We start from the raw sequence: 24,802 nt of genomic DNA on the forward strand, positions 1-24,802 counted from the left end.
AAATAATACAACTATAGAGTTTTAACTTTATGTACTTTGTGGAAAGGTAAACCTTGCTTCCCACTTGAAATGGCACATGGGGTCTGTGGGATTTGTCGACTTGTGCTTTTCCCCACTTCTAGTAAAACCTGCTTGGTATTTTCCCATGCCTCTTTCAGTGACTCCATCCATTCGTTTAGCAACATGGATGAGGGGGGCTCCCTAGAGAGTTCAGGCATGGGGATGAATTTCATGCCGCTGGTGACTTGAAAAGGGCTGAGGCCAGTACTGCTCACATGTATACCACCTCTTTGTATACCACCTCAGTGAATGGCAGCAACTGTGCCCAGTTAGACTACTGATAGTTGACATAGCATCTCAAATATGCTCCATCATAACATTCATAGCATCATAACATTGGTACTCTGATGAAATGCTGAGCTAAGCACCTGCAAAGACCCAATGGACTTAATGAACTTACTCCAGAACTTAGTGGTGAATTGGACCTCTCTATCAGAGATGATCTTGGGGGGAACACCATGCAACCTATAAATCTGTCTTATAAAGAGCTTGGCCAAGGGTTTTTTTGCTGATGAAATGGGCTTGCTTTGCGAACAAATCTATTATGGTCCAAATGACCATATTCTCTCCACTCTCAGGGAGCTCGACAATGAAGTCTATGGCAATTTCTTCCCAGGGTCGGGATGGATCTGCCACTTGCTGAAGCAACCCAGGAGGTTTCCTCTGGCCTCTTCTTCAAGGCTGCACATGATTGGCATCCTTCAGTCTCAAAAGACTATGGTATCAAGCTCTGAAAAGAGGTCCTAAATCAGCATCTAGTGTGGTTAAAAAGGCCAATTCGAGAGTGGCAATCCCTTCCACACTGAGGATGGATACAGTCTGTCCCTGTCAAGCCCTCAGATTTCATTGGTTCCGGGACTGCCTCTTTGCCTCAGCCTGCTGAACGAATGTCTCTTTGAATTGGAGAAGGCCATACGGTGTCTTTAGCCTCCAAGCTGAATGATCAGAGGTCAAGGTTTCCCAGCTGTTAATGTCCATTCCCAAGGCCTTTAGATCCCTCTTGCAGATATCCTTATAGCACAGCTTTGGTCTCCATCTAGGGCACTTTCCCTGCACTAATTCTCCATACAGGAGGTCTTTTGGCTCCTGTATGGTCTTGGATGCAAAATTGGCACAGCTTTTAACATAGTCCTCAATGTCTTTTTTCATTTTGGGCTACCAAAATTGTCTTTTGGCCAGATGCGGGGTTTTCAAATAGCTGAAGTGCCCTGCCTGCTTGGAATCGTGACTCCTCTGGAGTACTTGGAGTCACAGGCTATTGAGCACATAGAATTTGGAGTCTTTCCAGGTTAGTCCATCTTTCAGGGTCAGTGCTTGTTTGTTGTCTCTATACCATGGGTCAACTGACAGTTCGTCCCTTAGTTTTTGGGTCATCCCCCATCTGTGGTTTTTTGTCATTTAGTCTGTCCCCTAGCTGTGGCTTGCAAGGCAGGTTGGGAGAGGGGATCATAGCATGGACCATCTCTTCATGTTTGCTATTTTTTAAAATATTTTTTTTTTATTATTATTTTTTCAATATACAATATTGTGTGTGAACAGAGTTGGTTCTGGGTATCATTCATATTAATACAATTCATCATAACAAAATTAGTAATCTCTATCACATTTGTCAAATTTAAGTAATCCTCATTATATTGTTTAAACATACATAAACAAAAACAATGCCTATCTTCTCATCTTTATCTCTCTCTTCATCTCTGTCTTTCTTGTTCAATCTAAACATTTCTTTATTATATATAAACAAAATTAATTCTAAGTATCATTCATATTGGTCCAATTCATGCTAACAATATTAGTAATCTCTATCACATTTATCAAATTTAAATAATTCTCATTATCTTATTTAAAAATACATGGAAAAAATGCTTAACATCTGTTAACTTCTAGTCTTTCTGTCTATTATTTTTATTCATTCTATAAAAATTATATTCTAATATTTCCCCTATCTAATTTTATTTTTGCCCCCTTTAGCTTATAGTCAGGCTACTTAAATATTGAAATGGCAATTCTTTTTATTCATCATCTCTCCTCCTCCTTAGTGCTTCAATTTTTATCCATTTTATAATTCACCTCCCACACTCCTCATCTTTATCTCTATCTTCATCTGTATCTTTCTTGTTCAATCTAGACACTTCTCCCAGTACAATGTTATGATGCCAATTCTCCCAAATGTCTGTCCATGTTCCAATCTCCTTATCAAAAGTATATTCCTGTCTCTCCAATTGTCAATTTGTCTGTTTAATTTTCTTCAGTCTTTTTTCCTTTATCAGCTGATTGTCAGTCCTATTTTTTTGCTCTAGTCCTTGGTTTATTTGTTGGTCTGACCAATCCACCTGTTCTTTCCATTCCTCTTGCTTGCCATTTATCTGGTCTTCCTCTTCACCAAGTGGTTGCTTCATTTGCTGGTTTTCTGATCTATATTCTTTCCCTGTTTGTGTTCCATTTGCTGGCTTAAGTAGTCCATTTCATCCAATCTTTCTGTTGATTTCACCAATTCATGAGCAGTTTGGTCTTTATTCATTGTTTTTTGTGAGATATTTTCAATTTTCTCATCCATCGCATTGATCAAATCCATATTATTTCAGAACAATAAAAATATCTAATTGAAAAGTCCTCTTGTTTCCACAGCTGTTCCTTCAACTCCAATCTTAGTAGCGATAAAAGTGGAATAAACAACTATGCCTCAATCTAATTCAGAGAGTCCAAAATTGTAGAAGCATGGTTTATTTTCCAATCATTAATATTAGAATTAGCATCGGAAAATTCCAACTTCCATAATGCCTTTTCTCCAGCAGATACTTATTTTACTCAATCTCCATTTCTTTCCAAACAAATCAATTATTTAAATGAGCTAATTCCAGCATTTACTCAGAAGTCTGATAGTCCAAGGTATTTTTTCAAAATCCTTAAATCTGCTTATGATTTTAGTCTTTTATTCCAGTTTCCCAGAGTTTCTTTTATTAAAAGTCTTTCTTATTTCCACCTCTGGTAAGCACAAGGCAGTAAACAGTTAAAAATCCCAGCCACCAGCTATCAAATTTCCTCCTCTGTAAGTTTCCAGGAATCTAGGAGTCACTTTTCCTTTAGTCAGCAGATGGCACTCTCAGCTTACTTTTCAGTATAAATATCTTTAAAAATATTTTCTTCCTCCACTTAAACAATGATAGTTTTAGAGCCTCTTTTCTAGGATTTTTTCCTTGGGGTAATTTTTAAAGAAAAAAAGAATCATCTCACCCAGCAACAATCTCTGTTCATTGTTTTCTTCTCTCCTGCACTCTCTTAGGTATTCTGGCTGGATGTTAGCTGCCGCTGTTCCTCATCTTTGAATGAGGGGGGTTTTCCAAGTCATGGAGAGAGTTGCGGTTCTCCTCGACCTGCAAGGTGCCCCACTTTACTTCACTACCTCTCCAGGGTGGCTAGGGCTCCTCTCAGAGCCATCTGACAGGGAAAGCTCGGAGCAGGGCCATGGAGCTCATGGTCCTCAGCTCCAATGGTGCTGGAAGCATAGCTGGAAGTCCCTCTTTATGTTTACTATTGTACAGTGGTTTGCATGACAGGGCATCTGACAGGAGGGTTTCCACACACACACCCCTGATGTATTTTAGCTTGAAATTGAACCATTTGAAATACTGCACCCAACAAACTTGCTTTGGGGAGAGTTTTCATGGGGTCCTGAGTGCCTCTAGGTTCTTATGATAAGTCCACACTTCAAACAGCAAATGAGTGCCTTCAAGAAAGTGTCTCCAGGTCAGTAGGACCCATTGAACTGCATAGGCTTCCTTTTCCCACACTGCCCATCTTCTTTCAGTCTCAGTCAATTTTTTGGAGGTATATGCACAGGGTTGAAAGTTATCATTGGTGCTCCTCTGAAAGAGAACTGCTGTGATGAGCACATCACTGGTGTCGGCTTGGGCTACAAAGAGCTATTCTGGATTAGGATATCTGAGGATTGGCTTTTTGACAAATAGCTTTTTCAGCACTTCGAATGCCCACTGGCACTCATTTAGAGTCCCATTTAGTGGTTGGCTTGACCATGGTTGCTGAGGGCCTTCCCCAGTCTTTAACAGTTTGGTGATGGGCAGAACAATTTCAGTGAAGGAGGGAATGAATTGCCTATAGAAGTTAGCAAAGAAGCTCTGAAGCTGTTTTTCTGTGTGAGGGAATTGCCTGTATAAGACCACTTTAACTTCATCCAGGTCCATTTCTATGGCCTTGATTGACAGTTGGTAGCCAGGTAGTCCAGGCTAGTCTTGTGGAATTTGCATTTGGACAGCTTCGCATATAGTTTGGCCACAGGGAATTTTTTCAACACCTGGAGCACCAATTTAATGTGCTCTTCCAGGGTCTCAGTGAAAATAAGAATGTCACCAAGGTACATGAGGATTCTTTTACATAAGTACTCATGTAGCACCTCATTTATCAGTTGCATAAAGATTGCAGGGGCTCCTTCTAAACCAAAGGGCATTACTTTGAATTGGAAGCTTCCTAAGGGAGTTTTCCACTCATCTCTTTCCTTGATTCACACCCGGTAGTATACCTTTCCTAGGTCTAGCTTGGTACACACCTTCCCCTTGGCTAAGTATGGGAGTGGGTACCTGTTCTCCACACATATGTCATTACTTCCCCTAAAATTAATGCAGAGTCTCATTGACCCATCTTTTTTCTCATTAAAGAGGACTTAGGCAACCACTCTGGACTTAGCTGGCTGTATGAATCCCTAGGCTAGGTTGGTGTCAATGTACTCTCTTGGTTTTCTCATTTCCTTGGGGGTCATGGAGTACATCTTTGATTTGGGTAGTTTTGCTCCTGGTACAATTTCTATGGCACAATCCAATGGGTGGTGGTGGTGGGGATAGTGTGTTGTATTCCTCCTCACTAAATACCCTGGCTATGTCCCAGTATTCCTTGGGGATCTGGAAAGTGCCTGGGGGCAGCTGTGTGGCAACTGCAGCTCTTTCACTTTGTTTAGTGCCATTCAGTTATTGGCCCTCTGCCCGCTCCCAACACTGCTGGGGAAGGAGCTGTCCAATGACTGAATGGCACCAAACAAAGTGAAAGAGCTGCAGCTACTGCACAGCGGCCCACAGGCACTTTCTCTTTCTTTTCCATCCCGTCATCTTCCCTGAGTCTTCTTGCTCCCGGGGTAGACTGGGTGAGCAGCTGGGGCTCAGGACCCTGGAGAGTGGCTCCGGCTGGAGTGGAGAATTAGGAGAGTTGATTGAATGTCAGGGTTCCAAGTAATACACCATAGCAAATAGAACCCTAAGGCAGATAAATTAATCAAAGAACAATTTTATTGGGTATATCATATTGGCACAGGCTGTTGAAAACCGACTCTGAATGTTCCCACAGTTTTCACCTAATTAAAAGTAAAAGCTTCCCCCTTCCCCAAGACAATCAGTCACATGGTCCAATCAAGGTGTCGCCTGGTTGTCTGTTAACTTTACTCCTCCTCTCTCCCTGACTACCTGTGGGAATGTCCTTGGTTCTCAGGGAAAAGTATTTTGTTTTAGCTACAAACCCCAGCTATCTCTATTCCCCCCTTCCCTATCACTCAGCTCCAGTGTGGCAACACTAAAGCCCCAAAATGGCCTCTGTCAAGGTTGACAGAGCTGATTATGAATATGACTGAGAACAGAAAACAGAGAAAACCTAGAACATCCAGCATTCTTCAAACAAATAACACTATAGAATCCCGTTTTCCTAAAATGGTTTCTAAAAACACCTTTTCCAGTATTCTGAAATATTGCAATAATTCTGTCATATGTCACTTCAACGTGTCTCAGAAAAAACCAAATTTTCTATTGGTTTAGGATTTCATTGACTCTAACATACATTGTTTTAAAAAGTACATAGAAAAAAATTAATAACAGGGAAAATGGCTCTTAAATTATTTTGTGCAGTAGACAAAGTAAAGATAGAGATACAGCAGTAATGATTAATCTTTTTATCTCTGTACATTTTAAATATTCCTCTTTGTGTATGCTACACTACTTGAATAGGGACAAAAGAAAATATTGCTGACAGTAACCAATATTGGGAGTATGTGCTTAATTTGATTTGCTATTCTTACTTTCACACAATTTCTCCCATTGCATATAATAGTATGAGATGAGTTTCAAATAATGTTAAATTGGCTTTCATGGGGCATTTGCAGTACAAGTGTACTAAGCAGTTTGCACTCATAATAGCTATTTCCTGTAAGTGAACATTCATTATTAATGAACTTATCAAAATTGGTATAAAGGAAAATTTCAACAAGTGAAGGTTGCATCTATAATTTTTAATTATAGAGCAGAATTGATTAAAATATCTAACATATGTAGCTATTAATAGTGACTGTTAGAAGATTTTCTGTTTGACTTGTTCAATAATAACATAGGAGTTCTTTTTACTTTCTTCAGAGTAACATTATATACTTTTGTAGGTACACCAATAGTCAAAATATAGAATAATTTCAGAGGAATTTACTATAAACAGTGAAAATACCACAAGAATGGTAATAAACCTAAAACCACATCTGGAAATGTCTACTTCTAAAAAAACCCCCCCCCCCCCCAACCCCCCCCCACCAACCATAATAAAAAATTTCCCACCCCCCCCCCCCCCCCCCCCTCGCCCCAAGCCCCAGTGATCCCTATCAAAAATGACCAAGCCTGTTGAAATTACAATAGAATCCTAACTGCGTCATGTATGTATAATAATTATAAACAACTTCACTTATGACACACCTGTATACGTTCAATAAGATGGTGTATTGAGGATGCCATCTCAAATCTGAGAATTCAGGAAGAAAAACAAAAAAAATTGGTTATAATTATTTATGTTATCAATAACTAAAGAATTAGATAATTAGAAGATAATTAGGAGGGAGTTACTATGATCTCCTAATCTGAAAGGTAACTTGCAAAGCTGTCTTCCATACATGATAGATAGATAGATAGATAGATAGATAGATAGATAGATAGATAGATAGATAGATAGATAGATAGATAGATATTCAAGGAGATACTTCAGAATAATACTTCACTCATTTATTGCTATGTGAAGAATGAGGGGAAGAGTTACTGCCTAGGAAATAATCAGACCAGAGGGGAGGAGTTCCAGTGACTTAAAGATTAGAAAAAAAAATAAGAATGACCTGCACTACTTGATAGGCTGTTAAAATTGACAGCAGGAGATTTGCAAAATTCTGTTAGTGCAGCCTTACAATAAAGGATAATTAGCTGATCTGGCAGTGTTTTGTGTTTTGTGTCTAGTTTACCTGGGAGGGCTGACAATATTATACTTCCCAACCATCAATGTGAGTACTGCACAGCCTTTATAACAGGGGTGTCAAGCTCAAGGCCTGTGGGCCAGATCCAGCCCACGATGAGATCAGATCCAGCCCACACAGCCATTATGGAAACTGTAAGGGGCTGGCCCGCATTACTTTGGCCTGGCCCATGCCATCCTGGTGAGCTTGCATGTGCAAAGGCACAGTACTCCGCCATCGCATGCAGGACAACAAAAGTAATCTATGTGTGACCCCCCTGAGCTACATGTTTGCTTGCAGAGGTTTGCAGAAGACTGCTGCAGACAAAAACGAAGCTCTTGAGGGCCATATGCAGCCTTCCCAAACTTGATTTTTCTGACAGATGGTTGCAGGAGTTCATTTAATGACTGGTCAAAGTTACAATGGCACTGAAAATAGTGACTGATTACCATTTTTCACATTTGTGACCACATGATCAAAATTCAGACATCGACAACTAGCTCATATTTATTGCAGCATCCTGGGGTCACATTATCATCTTTTGTGACTTTCTGACAAGCAAAGTCAATGGAAACCAGATTCACTTAACAACCATGTTCCTGATGTAACCACTGCATTGATTCACTTAGCAAATGGGGCAAGAAAGGTCATAAAATGGGGCAAAGCTCACTTAACAAATGTGTCACTTAGCAAGATAAATTTTGGGCTCAGTTGTGGTCATTAGTTGAGGACTACCTATAGATGTTTTCAAATGTTATATGCATAAAAATAAAACGATGTGGAAATTGATAATTCTGAGCTGTATTTTAATCAGCCCTTAAACTACCTGTGCTTCAATTCCAGTTTTTAGAAGCTGGTACACTTTGTTCAACTGATTAACAAAATATGAAGGAGCTAAATTAATTCATAATTAATTCACAAATGATCAGGCATTTAATATGCTAGAAAATGTTTCCCAGGAAACTGCAATGTGAAAGGGTACGTTTGCAGATTTTCTTCCATATATAGAGATTAATATTTTAACCATTATCTGATTTATTGCTTAGATTCATTAATCACTTCTGCAATTGTTTTTAAACTGTTTCTATTGCCCACAGAAAATGAAAATTGTAATTAAAAGTCTAATAGTTACATCTTTTGGAAGAAAAATAAAAATAAGAGAGAGAGTGTTCATATGTTGCCTAAACTGGAGGGTTGTTAATTGACCGTACATTTTTGTCTATTATATTCATATTTTCTAGGATTTTATTTTATTTTTTAATGAAGCAAGTATTTATCATTTTTCAGTGAGAGAAGATAAGCTTTCTCATTTAAGTAGATATATTCCTTGAAAAATTCTATCTGCCAGCCAATATGAAACTTTAGTCATAAGAAAAAAGATGAAAAACATAATCTATTATGTTCCTGTGTATATTTTGTAACTCCATACTATGTATTTTTAAACTATGCTTCAGGTACATAAAGAAAACAAAGCAATATTCCAAAATGTTGCTTCATAATACATTTGTTCCTGCTGCATGTCATGCTGCAACCAATAAAGGAAGTTAACAGATTCTACAAATGAAACTCTCTTTGTCTTTTGAAGAAAAGCCTGTCTGGTTTGGGGATTTAAAGAGATTCTCCAAGTATTTTCTAGGTAAAAAGAATTGGAAAAAAATATTACGTAAAACATGGCAGCAGCGAAGATGGTGGGCCTTGTGGTTCTTCAAAAATGACAAGAGCAAAATTTGGCAAGGTAAACTTGCAGCTTGTTACCAAGTGTGATACTGTGGAAGACTTCTGGCCACTATATAGCCATATCCAATTAGCTAGCAAACTGACTTCTGGCTGTGACTACTCTGTTTTCAAAGATGGAATTGAACCCATGTGAGCCCAACTGGAACAAGCATAGTGGTTGTTGGCTTATCACACTGGCTAAGCAGCAGCGGCGTACAGAACTTGACCATTTCTGGTTAGAGACTTTGCTGTGCCTGTTTGGAGAGATATTCTGTGACTACAGTGATGATGTCTGTGGGGCAATTATCAATATTCGAGCCAAAGGGGACAAAATTGCCATTTGGACCCGGGAGGCAAAGTGTGTATAAGGAACACCTGGGCCTCTCTTCAAAATGGGTAATTGGTTTATCAGGCTCATGGAAAATAAGCTACCAAGAGTGGCTCCCTTGTGAAGAACAGATTTATTGTGTGAGCTCACTGGGCTTGAACTCAAACCTTGGCAGGATGGCTAAAGATGAGCTACATGAAGATTTAGCATGTCTCTGCTCTTCCCATTAAAATGTTGTAACCAAGGGGGGGGAATACATTTGTTCCTGAATTTTCACATATAAATAGTTTAACTGCTGTTCTTATCCTACATTTCTATTCACAACTGTTGTCTAAAAAATGTTACAAGTAAATGCTAGGATATAAAATATAGCTATCTTGATATAAATTATGATTTTAAGAAGTCTTTTATCTCCATGGTTGTACATAATCCAGCAATTAACTCGCTATCTGTCACTGATTTTTGAGTCACTATTGTATTATGGTTTTGTGCATCCAATAGATCAGGCCTGTCAAACTGGTGGCCCATAGGCAGGATGCGTCATGTGCAGGCCACACCCATCCCAGCTCCACAAAGGCAAAAAACATTGTGATTGTTATGATACATCATGTGACATGATGGAGTTTTATACCCGTGAAATAGATGGAGAAATCTTCCATGACAACATAACAGGCCATATAACTGGAGAAATTGAGGGCTTAAAAGAGTTGGGAGATTCCTGAGAGAAATATAAGAATCTCAGAGCTTTACACACAAAATGATTTGGAAACCGATACAATATGGCAACTAATTTTTTTGAATTAGTTGTCATGTTGTAGAATCTTTCAAAAAGCACTATGGTAATACCAAACAATAGCACAAAGGTCAGAAATAGTTACAAAAATAAAGTTAAAATAACAGGAACAACAGTAAGAAACAGTTCAAAGATAGAACAACAGCAGCAGGCTATGAGTAAAATAATACAATCCAACATTCAAAAACCAACAATCAGGAGCTGTGTAACCAGGATACACTAACAGAACAAAGATAGTCAAATCAGATATTGTTCTACTGAAGAACAAAGACTGACTTTCAAAGCCCCACTCTATCCCATCTGTGAACCATCAGAAATTAACTGTTATACTTGAAAGGAAGGCATGAGTTGATATTAGACCAAGCAAGTACTTTCACACAGTTGTGGCAACAGAGGTAGAGTAGGGACAGGCAAAACAAACAAAATGGCAGGAATAGCACAGTGATCAAATGTATGTGCATGCAACATTGACATATAATCAAAAAGTGTGGGGCATTGATCATGATGTCTCAATCATCTTCTTGCTTGTTTATGAATGTCACATTTGCTCATCTACCTTTATCCTTTACTCACCTGCAGTCCTAAAGCTTGTGGTAGTATGACCTCATAAATAAGCACCATATTATTTGCCATATGGGGTATCTTTTTTCTCACATCTGCTTATTTGACAAGTCTGCTCATACGGTTTCAATATATACTATAAAGTGATTCACACTACATTTTCAATACTATATACAGTATATTGAAAGCAGAAATAAAATGATGCTGTGAGAGATTAATATTGTTGGTCCATAATCTATGCTTAGGGTCAAGCCATTCAATTAACATTTTACTCCTGATATGTGATCTTTAGAGCTATTAAGAATGCCAGAGTATTCATATGAAGAAGCCAGATTCCAGGATAATTTGTATGGTTCAATTTCTGATCAGTTTATTACAATTCTGCCTGTGCAGACAATTATCTCAAATACTCTTTATAGCCATTTCTAGCTATAGAAGGGGCTGAAATTATAGTGGTATTTGGATACACAAATTCTTTATCAAGCTAATCAAAGAGGAATGGTTGTATTAGATAGATATTCTCTGGATGTGCCGAAGATAAACATAGACAAACATAATTTTCAATATATGTAATAAATGTATGATATATTAAAATAGAATTTATTCAGGTATATAAAAAAAGAAAAGAAAGGAAAAATGGAAAGAGCCATGGAAATAAAGGAAACTCTTATCCATAACCTAGTGTGACTCTCCAGAGCAGGGAGTGTCAAACTCACATCAACATGGCAGTGTCATGAGATGTATCAGAATTTTTCCCCCTTTACTAAACTGGGTGTGGTCGTGGCCAGCACATGATGCATCTGGCAGGAGTTTGATAGTCCTGCTCTAGAAAATTCAACATACCCTTGTTTTCAGTAATGCAAGGTCTTATCCTACTAACACTCCTTAGATTCTATTAAGACAAAAATAAGGATCCAGTCTTAACTGTTTTAAACAGTGAAAGTGAATGAAACAATGGAAGTAATTAAAAGCCAAAAAGAGGGGAAAAAACAAAGTACTTCAGAAATTTTAAACTAAGTGACAAAAAAAGTTCAATTTCTTCTTAATGTTTAAGTTCAATCCAGTCCAGCTATTCAAAGCAAAGAAGCAAACAAAATATTCTTTTGTTTTTTTAAGAATAAAATGTTCAAGTAAAGTTGACAGCACCCACCCATTCGCCGCTGCTCTTATCTTTCCTGTCTTCTTTCTTTAATAACTCTTTCACTTGGTGTACTCCTCTATCTTTTTTTTTTTAAAAAAAATAGGAGTTTCTCACCCAAACTGACACACTTTCTTCTTTCTTTCTTTTTCCGTTCCAAGGCTGGCACAGCTTCTTAGCGGCTCAAGATTAATGGCCGCTTCCCACCGCTGCCAGACTGTAGGAGCTTTCCTGGATAAAACCAGGGACTTTGCAATATCCCTAGGATCGTCAGGATGTGCTCCTTTCACTTACCGTCTCTCCAGGACAGTTCAAGTCCACTGGGACCACCCAACTGTGGGGGTATCGACGTTTTCCTCAGAGCTCTGAAAAAAGCGTCTTTCCACTACCACTCAAGCCCCGCCCTCTCCCCTTAGTCCAATACTTTTTAGTCTCTGTGCATGTCCACCACATGAGGTAGTATGATCCTGGTAGCTTCTGACATTTCCAGCACTTGGCCGACTTATCTTCAAACATCTTAGCAATTCTCATTGGGGATAGATGCCACCTGTAAAACATCTTATACAAATTCTCTTTATAGGCTGTTGACATAGTTAATTTATAATTTCTAGACCATAGTATCTGCCATTTATCCAAGTCTATTCCATATCCAAAGTTTTTCCCCCACGCAATCATTCTTTCTTTTACTTGTTCATCCTCTAATTTCTCTCCTAGTAAATAATCATGTAGTTTTTTAATCAACTTCTAATCAGTGCCTATTAGGATTTTATCCAATTCTGTCAATTCCTTATAATAGTAAGAATAAGAAAAAGAAAAAGAAAGAACACTGTGACCTTGGATAATACACATGCTTTGGTTTTTGGCTTTCTGAACTGATTGAATGTTAAATGAGATTCTGGTTCATTTAGTGACATGGATTTATAAATTATAGCTGGAATTTTTTTGTCTTATTTTTGTTTGGCGCTTACTTTTATTTCTGCTGGAGCGTATGTTGGATTTATTTTTCTCCTTTTTTTCTTCTTTGGACTTGTTTATTGTTTTGGCCCAGTTTCTCGTTGTGGATTAATTTTAGAATGTTAGCTTTCTTTTTCTCTATTCTTTTTTCTCCTTTCTCCTTTTTTCTTTTTTTCTAACAAGTGGATTAACAACTGGATATAATTTGGCATTTTTGGACTTATTCACCTTTTCCCCATTTGTTTTTATACATTAGACTATTTTATATAGTTTTATCCCATTTCTTTTTTGGATTCACAGTTTCCTTTTTGGCTTTTGGATCCTTTAATTTTATTATTTTTTATCTTTTCTCTTTTTTGATAAAATTGGATTAAGGTAGAGAAGTACCTGAAGATTTATTTTTATTTTTGTGGCTTTTGTGAATAGATTATAATTTGATTCAATATGAGTAAAAGAATTCCTACTGGATCATCAATTCTTACTTCCTCATCCCTGAGCCCAGCTGGTCAATGATCTATTAGAATGATGGTTCGGCAAGAGAAAGTCAAAGAAATTTCAATTCAAGAAATAAAGTCAATGTTTCAAGTAATACAAGATCAAGGGAAGCGTACAGATGATAGAATGGAAAAGCTGGAGGAAAAGATGGAGAAGATGGAAGGAGATATACAACAGGTGTTAATGATATATGGAGAAAAAATACAGAAGATGGAAGAAAGAGGTGATAAAACAGATAAGAAAGTAGGAGAAATAAATAATAGATTGACAATGGTGGAAAGTGGAAAAGAGAAAGATTCAATATTCTGGGATATTCAATATTCTAAAGAAAAAATGATGGATGGAATGGATGAAATATATCGAGTATATACTAGATATGCGATGAGGAATAACTTACCTAGAGAAGTACATGTGAGATTTACCAAGAGAACAGTGAGAACAGAGATATTGCAGAAAGCAAGAGATGATTTATTGAAGTACAAAGGAAAAAACATCTTAGCTTTGAAACAAATACCAAGGAAAGTGAGAGATCTAAGAAGAGAATACCAATTTCTGACAAAGATGTTAATCAAAAAAGAAGTTAATTATAAATGGTTGATCCCTGAAGGTTTGACATTCATCTGGTGAGAACAAAGACACAGAATAGACTCAACTGAGAGAGCAGAATTATTCTATAATGAATACTTTGGAGGAGCAGAAGATGAGAGAGCAATAGAAGAGGAACTTAAAATATGAGCAGAAATGGCAAAGGAAATGGAGAAGGAACAAAGGAGGACAGGAAACAGGAGGAGGGAGCAGTAGGTGGCCAAATGATAATTAAAGAACCAAGAGAACAAAGAACAAGAGCAATAAATCCTAACTATAAAGTATAAACAATGGAAGAGGTAAAGAAACTGATTTCTATAAATATAAATGGACTAAATTTGGCTATTAAAAGAAAAAAGATATTTCATAAATTTAGGGAAATTAAACATGTATATAATCTCTCTACAAGAAGTGCATATTAAAAGACAACATGCACATTTGTTGAATTGTCCTAGATTTGGGAATATATTTACATCAAAATAAAAGAGGAGTTGTTTTATACATTAGAAATACAATTAAAGCTAAGCAAATTTATACAGATGAAGAAGGAAGAATATTGATGGTTGAAATAATGGATAATAACTTAAAAATACTTTTAATTTCAATCTATGCTCCCAATAATCAGCAAGACCAATTTTATAAGAAGTTACACAACAAAATAATTGAACTGGAATATGACAAGATATGCATGTTTGAAGACTTTAATGCAATTGTAAACACAGAATTGGACTATAAAACACAGAAAACCAACAAGAAAAATAGAAAAAATATTACCCAAATCCTTTTTTAAGATGGTGGAGGAGCTGAGTATTAAAGATATATGGAGAGAATTGAATAACAAAAATAGACAATTTACATTTTACTCAAATAGACATCTATCATGGCCAAGAATAGATATGATTTGGATGTCAGATTTAATACCTAATATTCAGGAAGAAAATATTGACACAAATATTTGGGCCGATCACAACCCAATAAGGATTAAATGGAAGGGACAGAAGAAAAGATTAAGATGGACTTTGAATAATTCGATCTTGAAAGAAAAAGAATTTATTAATAACCTGGAAAAAGAATTGGTTTTCTTCTTTAAAGAAAATAAATCAGGAGAAACCTCATTGCAAAACGTATGGGACACTATGAAAGCATATACCAGAGGTGTAATTATAACCTATACAAGAAGAAGGAACATTAAAAAGAGACAAGCACAACAAATCTTAGAACAAGAACATAAGAAATTGGAGAAGGATTTACAAAGATATTCACAGCACAAAAATATTAAAAATCAAATGGATATAATTAAACACAAAATTGGACTAATGGAAAAAGAAGAACTGGTGCAAAAGATTAGAGGGGCTAAACAGAACTATTTTGAAAACGCAAAAAAACCAAGTAGATGGCTAGCTTGTAAACTGAAGAAAGAAAAAGAATCAAAAAGAATAACACAATTAACAGATGAAAATGGCACGTTCATAAGAAAATGAAGAGAAGAAAAAAATAGTACAGAGCTATTATGAGAAACTATATGATCAAGAGGCAATATTAGAAAACAAAGTACAATATTTACAAGAAACAGAATTACCAAGAATACCTGATGAAGAAAAGACCATGTTAAATGAGAAAATAACAATGATGAAACTGACAGAAGCAATAAATAGACAAAATACTGGGAAAGCTCCCGGACCGGATGGGCTACCAGCTGAATTTTATAAGACAATACAGGAAGTAATCTCTACAACAATGTTGGAAGTATTGAATGAGGTTCTGACAAAAAAATTAAGTACCTGATTCATGGACAGAGGCATATGTTACACTTATACCAAAAGAAGACACTGACCCACAACAAATAAAAAATGATAAACCAATATCTCTGCTAAATGCCGATTATAAAATATTTGTTTCAATAATGGCAGAAAGACTAAAAAGATATTTAAATCATTTTATACACTCAGATCAAAATGGATTTCTGCCCAAGAGACAAATAAAAAATAATGTGAGGATAATATTGAATACTCTGAAATATTATGAAACCCACTCAGAGAAACAAATGGCATTAGTGTTTTAAATGCACAGAAAGTGTTTGATAATGTGAATTGGCAGTTTATGTTGATGTAACTGAAAGAGATGGCTTTTGGAGATGGCTTTTGGAGATACTAAAGCACTAAAGTCGATATGTAACAAGCAAACAGCAAGAGTAATGATAAATGGAGAATTGACAGAAAATTTTAGCATTCAAAAAGGGACCAGACAAGGCTATCTGTTATCCCCATTATTGTTTGTATTGACTTTGGAAGTTTTGAATAGAAATATTAGGAAAAATGAAGAAATAAAGGGAATGAAAATAAAAAAGGAAGAATATAAATTACAAGCTTTCGCAGATGATTTGGTTTTTATATTGGAAGAACCATTGGAAACAGGCCCTAAGTTGATTAGAGAAATAGAGGAGTTTGGCGAAGTAGCAGGATTGAAAATAAAGAAAAAACAAAAATCTTGGCGAAAAACATGACAGAAAAACAAAACAAAAATTAATGGACAAATTCAATATTCAAATCACAAAAAAGTGAAATATTTAGGGATACAAATGACAGCTAGATGTGGAATACTTAAAGAAGATAATTACGAGAGAGTACTACAACAGATTGCAATAAACTTGGAAAAATGCAAAAAATTACAACTATCTTTAATAGGTAGAATAGCAACAATTAAAATGAACATATTGCCAAAAATATTATATTTATTCCAGATGATTCCAATAAGACTGAAAAAAAAATACTTTGAAGACTTAAATAAAATGATGTTGAAATTCATTTGGCAGGGGGAAAAGACAAGAATCAAGACAAAATTACTGCAGGACGCAAGGGTGAGAGGGGTTTTTGGATTACCCAATTGGAAACTATACTATACAACAATATTGATGTGGATGAAAGAATGGATTGTATTGAAAAATGCCAGATTATTAACGCTAGAAGGGCATGATTTACAATTGGAGTGGCATGCATTTTTATGGTATAAAGAAAGTAAGATACATGGATGTTTTAGAACAGGATCCCCAACCTTTCGACGCCCGCCCGGTTCCGACATCAGCTGGGCGCCGCGCCCGGTTCGGCGTCAACTGGGCGCCGCCATCTTTTATGACGAAAAGGCGCTTCCGTGACGTCACCGGAGCGCTGTTCGTCATAAAAAGATGAGCGGCGCTTAAGCTTCTGGTGAGCTTTTTCGGGTAGAAATGGCTTTCTACCCGGAAAAGCTCACCAGAGGCTGGCGCCGCCATCTTTTATGACGAAACAGCGCTTCGGTGAGCTTTCTACCCGGAAAAGCTCACCAGAAGCGCTTTTTACCAAAAAAGATGGCGGCGCCAGCAACCAGCGGCCCGGTAAGGCTTGTTCATGCGCCGGCACGTCCGCGGACTGGCGGTTGGGGACCCCTGTTTTAGAAGACACTACATTAGGGATGCTTTATTAACAGTATGGGAAAAAACAAGGGACTATCATTATATGAAAATACCAGTCTGGTTATCAACATTAGAAGCTTTTACATATCCACAGCTTTTTTAAAAGGAACATATTATTAGATATGAAAAAATTTTAAATGAAAAGGGTGAACTCAGAACAAAGCAAGAATTAGAGTTACAAGGGATAAAAATGAATTGGTATTCGTATTTGCAAATACATACAAGGTATGAGAAAGACATTAAAATGGCTGGATTTTATAAGGAATTGACTGAATTGGATAAAAGCCTAACAGATACTGATGAGAAATTGATTAAAAAACTATATGGTCATTTACTAGAAATGAAATTAGAGGATGAACAAGTAAAAGAAACAATGAATGTGTGGGGGGAAAACTTTGGATATGGAATAGACTTGGATAAATGGCAGATACTATGGTCTAGAAATTATAAATTAACTATGTCAACAGCCTATAAAGAGAATTTGTATAAGATGTTTTACAGGTGGCATCTGTCCCAAATGAGAATTGCTAAGATGTTTGAAGATAAGTCAGCGAAGTGTTGGAAATGCCAGAAGTTACCAGGATCATATTACCACATGTGGTGGACATGCACAGAGACTAAAATGTATTGGACTAAAATACACATGTGGTTGGAGAAGATGATAAAACAACCTATAGATTTAAAACCAGAGACATTTTAATTGGGAATTCTGCCTGAGGGTTATAACAACTAATTAATATATTAACAGCAGCTAGGATTGTATTTGCACAAAATTGGAGAAATGAAAAAATTCCAATAGAAGAGGAAGTAATTAAGAAAATAATTGAATGTGCAGAAATGAGTAGATTGACAATGGCGATTAGAGAACAAGAAGAAAAAGACTATTATAAAATTTGGAATTTATTTTATTAATGGTTGGATAGAAGAGTAAAGAATTGAATTATATAAGCATAGTATACTATATTGTTACTGATAAATAGATGAGCTAGATAGAGGAAGAAAATGAACTTGAAATATATTATTGAAAGTTAATGATTAGAAAGTGACATGTGATATAAAATATTAATAAGAATTATTATAACTATATACAAATTAAATATGTATGATATTATTTTGTGCATGAAGAAATATGAACTTAACTGACACTCTGTGGAACAGAAAGAAGGTTTTGTGTTTGTTTTTTGTTGTTGTGATAAAAATAAAAAAAAATATTTAAAAAAAAGAAAGATTTTTTTTAGTCTTTCTGCTATTATTGATGCAAATATTTTGTAGTCTGCATTTAATAGTGATATAGACCTATAGTTCTTTATCTGTGTTAAATCTGAGTCTTTTGGGATTAATGTAATGTTTACTTCTATCCACGAATTTGGTGTCTTGGTTCTAATAGTACTTCCTGGTGTTTTGTTATTCTTTATCTTTTTATCACCTCTGCTAGTTCCATCATCATTATTCTTTCATTTAACATTGCTTTCATGTTTTCAGACATTTTTGGTAGTTTAGCTTTTTCTAAGTATTCCTTTATCTTTTCCTCTGAATTTTTTTCTTGATTCTATAATTTCCCATAGAACTCCTGAATTATTTTCTTTTTAATCCCATTTTGGAACTGTAAAGTTCCCTTCTCATCTTGTAGTTTGCTTATCAGTTTTTTATCTTTCTCCTTTTTCAGCTTATATGCTAGCCATTTTCTGGTTTGTTAGTGTTTTTTTTAAATGTTTCATTTCTTGTTATCATCTGCTGAAAGTTCCCTAGTCTCTCACCTATGTTATGAATCTGTTCCTTCATCTCTCCCGTATTGGTTTTCATGTCATTATGGTTCTTTGCCATGGTCTCCTGGATAGACTGGAGCGCAATTTGTATTTCTTTTTGAAATATATTAGTTTTTTCTTGTTGTATCATAGGGTCTATTGATCTTTGAGTTGATGGGCTAGAAGCAGCCAACATTGGTGTACAACAGGACTGTCAAACTTTTGGCCCGCGGGCTGGATGCATTACGCATTGGCCATGCCCATGCCCAGTTTAGCAAAGGGGAAAAAACTCCTGATACATCATGTGATGTTGCCAAGACATGAGTTTGACACCCCTGGTGTAGAGGATGCTTTCTTTCAAATTCTAGTTAAGTTAGGAACACTCATCATTTTTCTCTTTTTCCTATGATCTTACCCTATAATAATACCCATTTCCCTTAATCTCTGGTATCAAATCTATTAAAAGAGGAAAAGACATCAATCCCAGATAGCCCCACAAAGCCACAATGCCCCAGTAATTCAAGAGGTTAAGGAGGTAAAAAGAAAACACAAAGGTCCAGTTCATTCACAGTGTCAGATCCATGTATCTGCCATTCTTCATGGAAGAAGGGGGGGGAGTATTTCCTCAAGGCAAGTTATATTTATAATTCACAAAGTCAGTCTATTAGAGAGGTAGAAGGAAGATGAGTAGTTATAGCCTTGTCATCTGTCAGTCAGTATTTGTAATCCAGGAAGGTATTTGTAATCCAAAAGGCCATCAAATTCCCCAGTGCCACAATATCAAACTATCCAGGAAACCAAAAAGCCACTTCACTTAGTCTCAAAACAATTCCAGGTTGTTCTACTGTTCCACTCTATCAAGACTATTTATAATCCACAAAGGTACATAGAGTTGGAGTTTCCATAGACTCACCATCTGTCATCTAGCAACAAGCAAAACAACTTTACAGCTGTCCTTTTATCAGCACTGAGTCTGTTGTTATTATGTCTTCTTGCTTTTATAGGCTCGGCATCTTTCCACTATTTATTGACTTGTGTAATATCTTTTCCAGTCAATAGCTCTTTCTCTTCTCACTTATACAGTAAAGTTTTAAAAGTTTTCATCAAAAATTTACTATACTATTCGAGACTTCCGGTTTGAAGGGCTTCAGTGACAGACAGGAATCCACGATCATGCGTGGTTTCTGTCTGGGCTCGCCGCTGGAGTGCCCCGAGCCGGCTGGTTTCGGGGCTAAGCCACCCCGTAGAGGTGGTGAAGAGGGGGGAGACCACCAGCAGGGTTGAGGAGAGCCACATCTCTCCTCTTCAGCTGGCCATTACTCCCTTTCCCGAAGGCGGTTGCAGCGGTGGTCAGAAATGGCCACCATAAATGCTCTTCCGGTTTGTCGGCTTCGCGAGCGGCAGGGATTTGCGAAGCTGCGCGATCCCTGCCGCGCTAGCCGTTTTTGGGGCTCCGACCCACACGGGTGCGGAGCTAGGCTGCCCTGCAGGGGCAGCTGAAGGTAGGGGGATCCGGAGAAGGGACTGGGGGTGTTGCAGACCCCTCCTGGCCGGCAGAACCCCTTTTCCCAGGACGGTGCAGCGGCGGTCCGTAATGGCCGCCACAAAGAAGCTGGCAGCCGGGTAAGAATGCGCAGAGGAAGTGGAGAAAGTGATTGAGAGGGAGAGAAAGTTTTTTTTGGCTCCTAGGACTCTAAGACATATTTAATAAAATTCCTGAAAAGTATGACTTTCTGAATAATACCTGCCAGAAGAGGAAAAAAGCGGCTGCTTGAAGGTGCTGAAAGGATAGCTTTCCCTCTTTTCCTACGGAATAAATAACTGGATATTAAGAAACCTATTTTTTTAGGTGGAAATTGGTTTTAAGCGATGAGTGGGAAGAGAGAGGATTAAAAAGAAAATATTTGTATGCTAAGATTTTGTTGGAGCAGATGCCTTAAGGATTTGAAGACTAGAATATATTGTAATAAGATTTTAAACAGATTTGGACTTTCTTTCTCTTTGATTGATATTACCCCAGAAGGAGAAAGTGAGAACTCTGCCTTGGTTTGGACTGATTGATAACTTTGGGACTGTTTTATCTTTTTATTTTCTTTTGAATATTCTGGTTGTTGTAAGAAGAAAGAAGGAGAAAAGAAAAGAAAAGATTTATAATGGCTCTTTCTGTTGAGGAACTAAGAAAAGAATATGAACAAGCAAAAAAAATGGTAAAGATGGTGTGGAAGAAGCTTTCCTTTTCTTAGAAATGGCGCTTACTAATTATCAACAAAAATTACAACAGATGAAGACAGCAGAGGAACAAGAAAGAAAGGAAGGAGCCATCTTTAATGAATCTCAGAATTTGATCCAGAAAAAGGAAGAGAGAAAGAAAAGAAAAGAAGAGAAAAGAAGAAAACTAAAGGACTTAAGGACTTAAGATCTAAAAAAACATTTAAGAAAGGAAAAACAAAGTGCAAAACCAATATGATGATTGTAAACAAAGGGAAAAGAAATCGACAGAGAAGGGAAGCCGGTAAGGCAGAGGCTAGAAGAAGGGGGGTAGAAAGGTTTGTTGGGAGAAGAAAGAAAGGGAAAAGGTGGAGAAAAGCTACAATGTTTTGAAATTAAATGGAAAAAAGGAATTTTTATGGATAATGGATAAAGTATAATTTTTTTTAAAAAAAAAAAAGATTTTGCAAGGTACATAAGATGAGATGGTAGTATTGCAATGGTTTAAGAGTTGATAAGAGATTAAAATGTTAAAATGTTTAAAATGTTTAAAAATGATTGGCTTTAAAACTTAATAATAGGAGAGGTTTAGAATATTGTTTTAATTAAAGAGTTTAATAAAATTATGGTATTGATGTTATTATAAAATTTTTATTATAGTATTTCTTTTTAATATTTGGATTTATTGTCTAATTATGCACTTAATTGTGTTGGATGTATTAGTTAGATAGAATGTACCAAGCAAAATCTGATTGGGTATTAGATATTATTTTAAAGATTAATTTGATTAACTTAGGGGAGATAGAAAGGCATCATACTCTGATTAATGATTTCAGGAGAAACTGATTTTCTTTTTTTCATAAGGGACGAGACAAAGGGATGATAAAAAATGGACAAAAGATACAAATATAATGATTTAAACTAAGATGATTAATTAAGGTAGAATTAAGAAGTGTGAAATATGTGGAGAAGTTAATATAGAAGGCTTAGAATGGTAAATAAAATAAGTAATGATATGTAAGATGAGCATGAATATAATTGAAGTCCATGAAGAGAGAGACACCTGGGTCCAAGTTACTTTCCAAAAAGATTTTTTTATGTTTTGTGTGTTGTGTGTATATGTCTTTTTTGGGGGAGAATTGGTAAAAACTTGTAGAAATATAGAATGAGAATAATGGTAACTAAGTCAGAAAGAATCAGATGAAATAATAATAATGATATTGAATAAGAGTAAAGAGAAGTAAAGAGAAATTGAATAAGAGGTTTTGGTATATTATATGGAAATGGTTTAAAACAGAATCATAATTTATCTGACTTGTTAAATTTACAATGGAAAAAGGTTTAAACATGTAATGAATAATGATAATTTGTGTGTTTTAAAAATTAATAAAACTTGTTTAAAAAAAAAAAAGAAAAGAAATGGCCACCATAAAGAAGAACTCGACCAGAAAAGAATGTGCAGGAGGAAGATCTAAGTGCTAGAGCCCATTGCAACTACATAGCCAAAAAGGCATTAAGAGTTGTTAACCTAATCCTACGTAGCTTTTTCTCTGGTAATATCACACTACTAACCAGAGCATACAAAACATTTGCTAGACCAATACTCGAATACAGTTCATCAGTCTGGAACCCACATTACGTATCTGATATTAGCACAATTGAGAAAGTCCAGAAATATTTCACAAGAAGAGTTCTCCACTCCTCTACTCATTGTAGAATACCTTATGCCACCAGACTTGAAATTCTAGAACTAGAAAACCTTGAATTACGCTGTCTTTGGTCTGATTTAAGCATGGTATATAAAATCATACATTGCAATGTCCTACCTGTCAATGAATACTTCAGCTTCAACCATAACAACACAAGAGCACACAATAGATACAAACTCAAAGTTAACCGCACCAAACTTGATTGCAGGAAATACGACTTCAGCAATAGAGTGGTCAATGTCTGGAATACTCTACCCGACTCTGTAGTTTCTTCCCCAAACCCCAAAAACCTTAGACTGTCTACTATTGACCTCACCCCTTCCTAAGAGGTCTGTAGGGGCGTGCATAAGCGCACCAATGTGCCTACCGTCCCTGTCCTATTGTTTCTCTTATTCTTCTTTTATTTTTCTTATATGTACCCATTTCATGTATTCACAACTATGTATACACTTATACTTATTATCTTGTAAACAATTGGCAAATCAAATCAAATAAATAAATAAATAAATAAAGATAAGAAGTGAAAGTTTTGGCTGACCGGGTTAAATTGTAAAAGCAACAACCAAGGTACCCTGGAATTTAAACTTACAAAAAAATAACATCGCTCCCAAAGAAGAGTCAGAAGCAGCAAAGGAAAGTGAAAAGGGAAAGGTTTGGCTTTTTTTCCCTTCTCTCTCCTTCCCTATACTGACAACTAAGAGACTTAAATAAGAAATCAGAAAAATCCGCTTTGACATCAATAGGCAATTAAGCTGAAAATAAAACAAAATGCCAAAGGGATAATAAAGATTTCTGGACATTAAAATTTTTCTTTTTCATAAGCAGGAAGGGAGAGAAAGAGAATAAGGGCAGGATCTGGAAGAGGGAGGAGACTGCCTGGAATTAAAAAGAATCTACAGTAAAACTTCAACAAGACTTCTAAAAGATACATTTTAACTGAAACTTTGCAACTAAATAGTAAACCCAGGAAGAGAAAGTGAAAAAAAAAGAGCAAAAAAGAAACAGCTTGCGTGTATTTGGATTATTTGGTGATCTTTGGATTCTTGGTTATTATATTTGAATGACTAAAATCAATCGGGTGGTTGTTTAAAAATTTATACAATGGCACCACTTCTGGATGTATTGAAAATGGAACTTAAAAAGTACAAAGAAGATGCACAAGAAGGGAAGGTTTCTTTTGGCTTCGTTTTTCAATTCTTAGAAATTTGGAGTAGGAACTATGACAAACAACAAGAAACGACTGCAAAACAAGAAGACTGGGACAAAGAAGAAGCCATCTTTAATGAACAAGCAATTTTATGTGGGGGGAAAAAGGAAAGGGGGGAAAGAGAATGGAGAATTTAAGACTTAAAAAAACAACCAAAGAAAAGAAAAATAATTCGAAAAATAAGTATAATACTGGAAAGCAACAGAAAAGGGGAATACAGAAGAGAGAAATAGAGGTAGAGAGACAAGGGGGTAAAAAGGGGAGAGAGAAGAAGAGAGGGAAGAAGGAAAGGAAAAGAAGTTACAAAGGACTGGAGCAAGATATAGAGAAACAGGACCTATTTAGAGATAATGGGTGAAAATCTAACTGAAAAGGGATTCTTTAAAGGTACATAAGATTGTATTGTTATATTAGTAATAGAAATAACCTTAGAAAATTGGAAACAACGTATGATTAAAATGAGGGATAAAATAGTGTAATTTAGTGAAATGTTTGTGAATAAAATAAGTGAAATAAAATAAATGAGAAAATTGAATTAGGAAGGAACGGGAACATTTTAATTAGTTAATGTTTTATAAAATATAAGTGAAGAGGGGGGGG

General features: G+C 36.2%; 1 protein-coding gene and 1 pseudogene across 1 annotated transcript in view; one reads left to right on the top strand and one right to left on the bottom strand.

The window, feature by feature from the left end:
- IL1RAPL1 (interleukin 1 receptor accessory protein like 1) overlaps positions 1-24,802 on the bottom strand; it is a 1,416,302-nt gene that overhangs the window by 1,233,562 nt on the left and 157,938 nt on the right. The gene's annotated exons all lie outside the window — the stretch shown is intronic.
- Positions 1,240-9,503, top strand: LOC113416857 (eukaryotic translation initiation factor 4E pseudogene; annotated as a pseudogene).

Source organism: Notechis scutatus, chromosome 5 (assembly GCF_049901735.1).
Source record: "Notechis scutatus isolate UNSWTSFEM ecotype Mainland chromosome 5, rNotScu1.2, whole genome shotgun sequence".
Taxonomy (NCBI): domain Eukaryota; kingdom Metazoa; phylum Chordata; class Lepidosauria; order Squamata; family Elapidae; genus Notechis; species Notechis scutatus.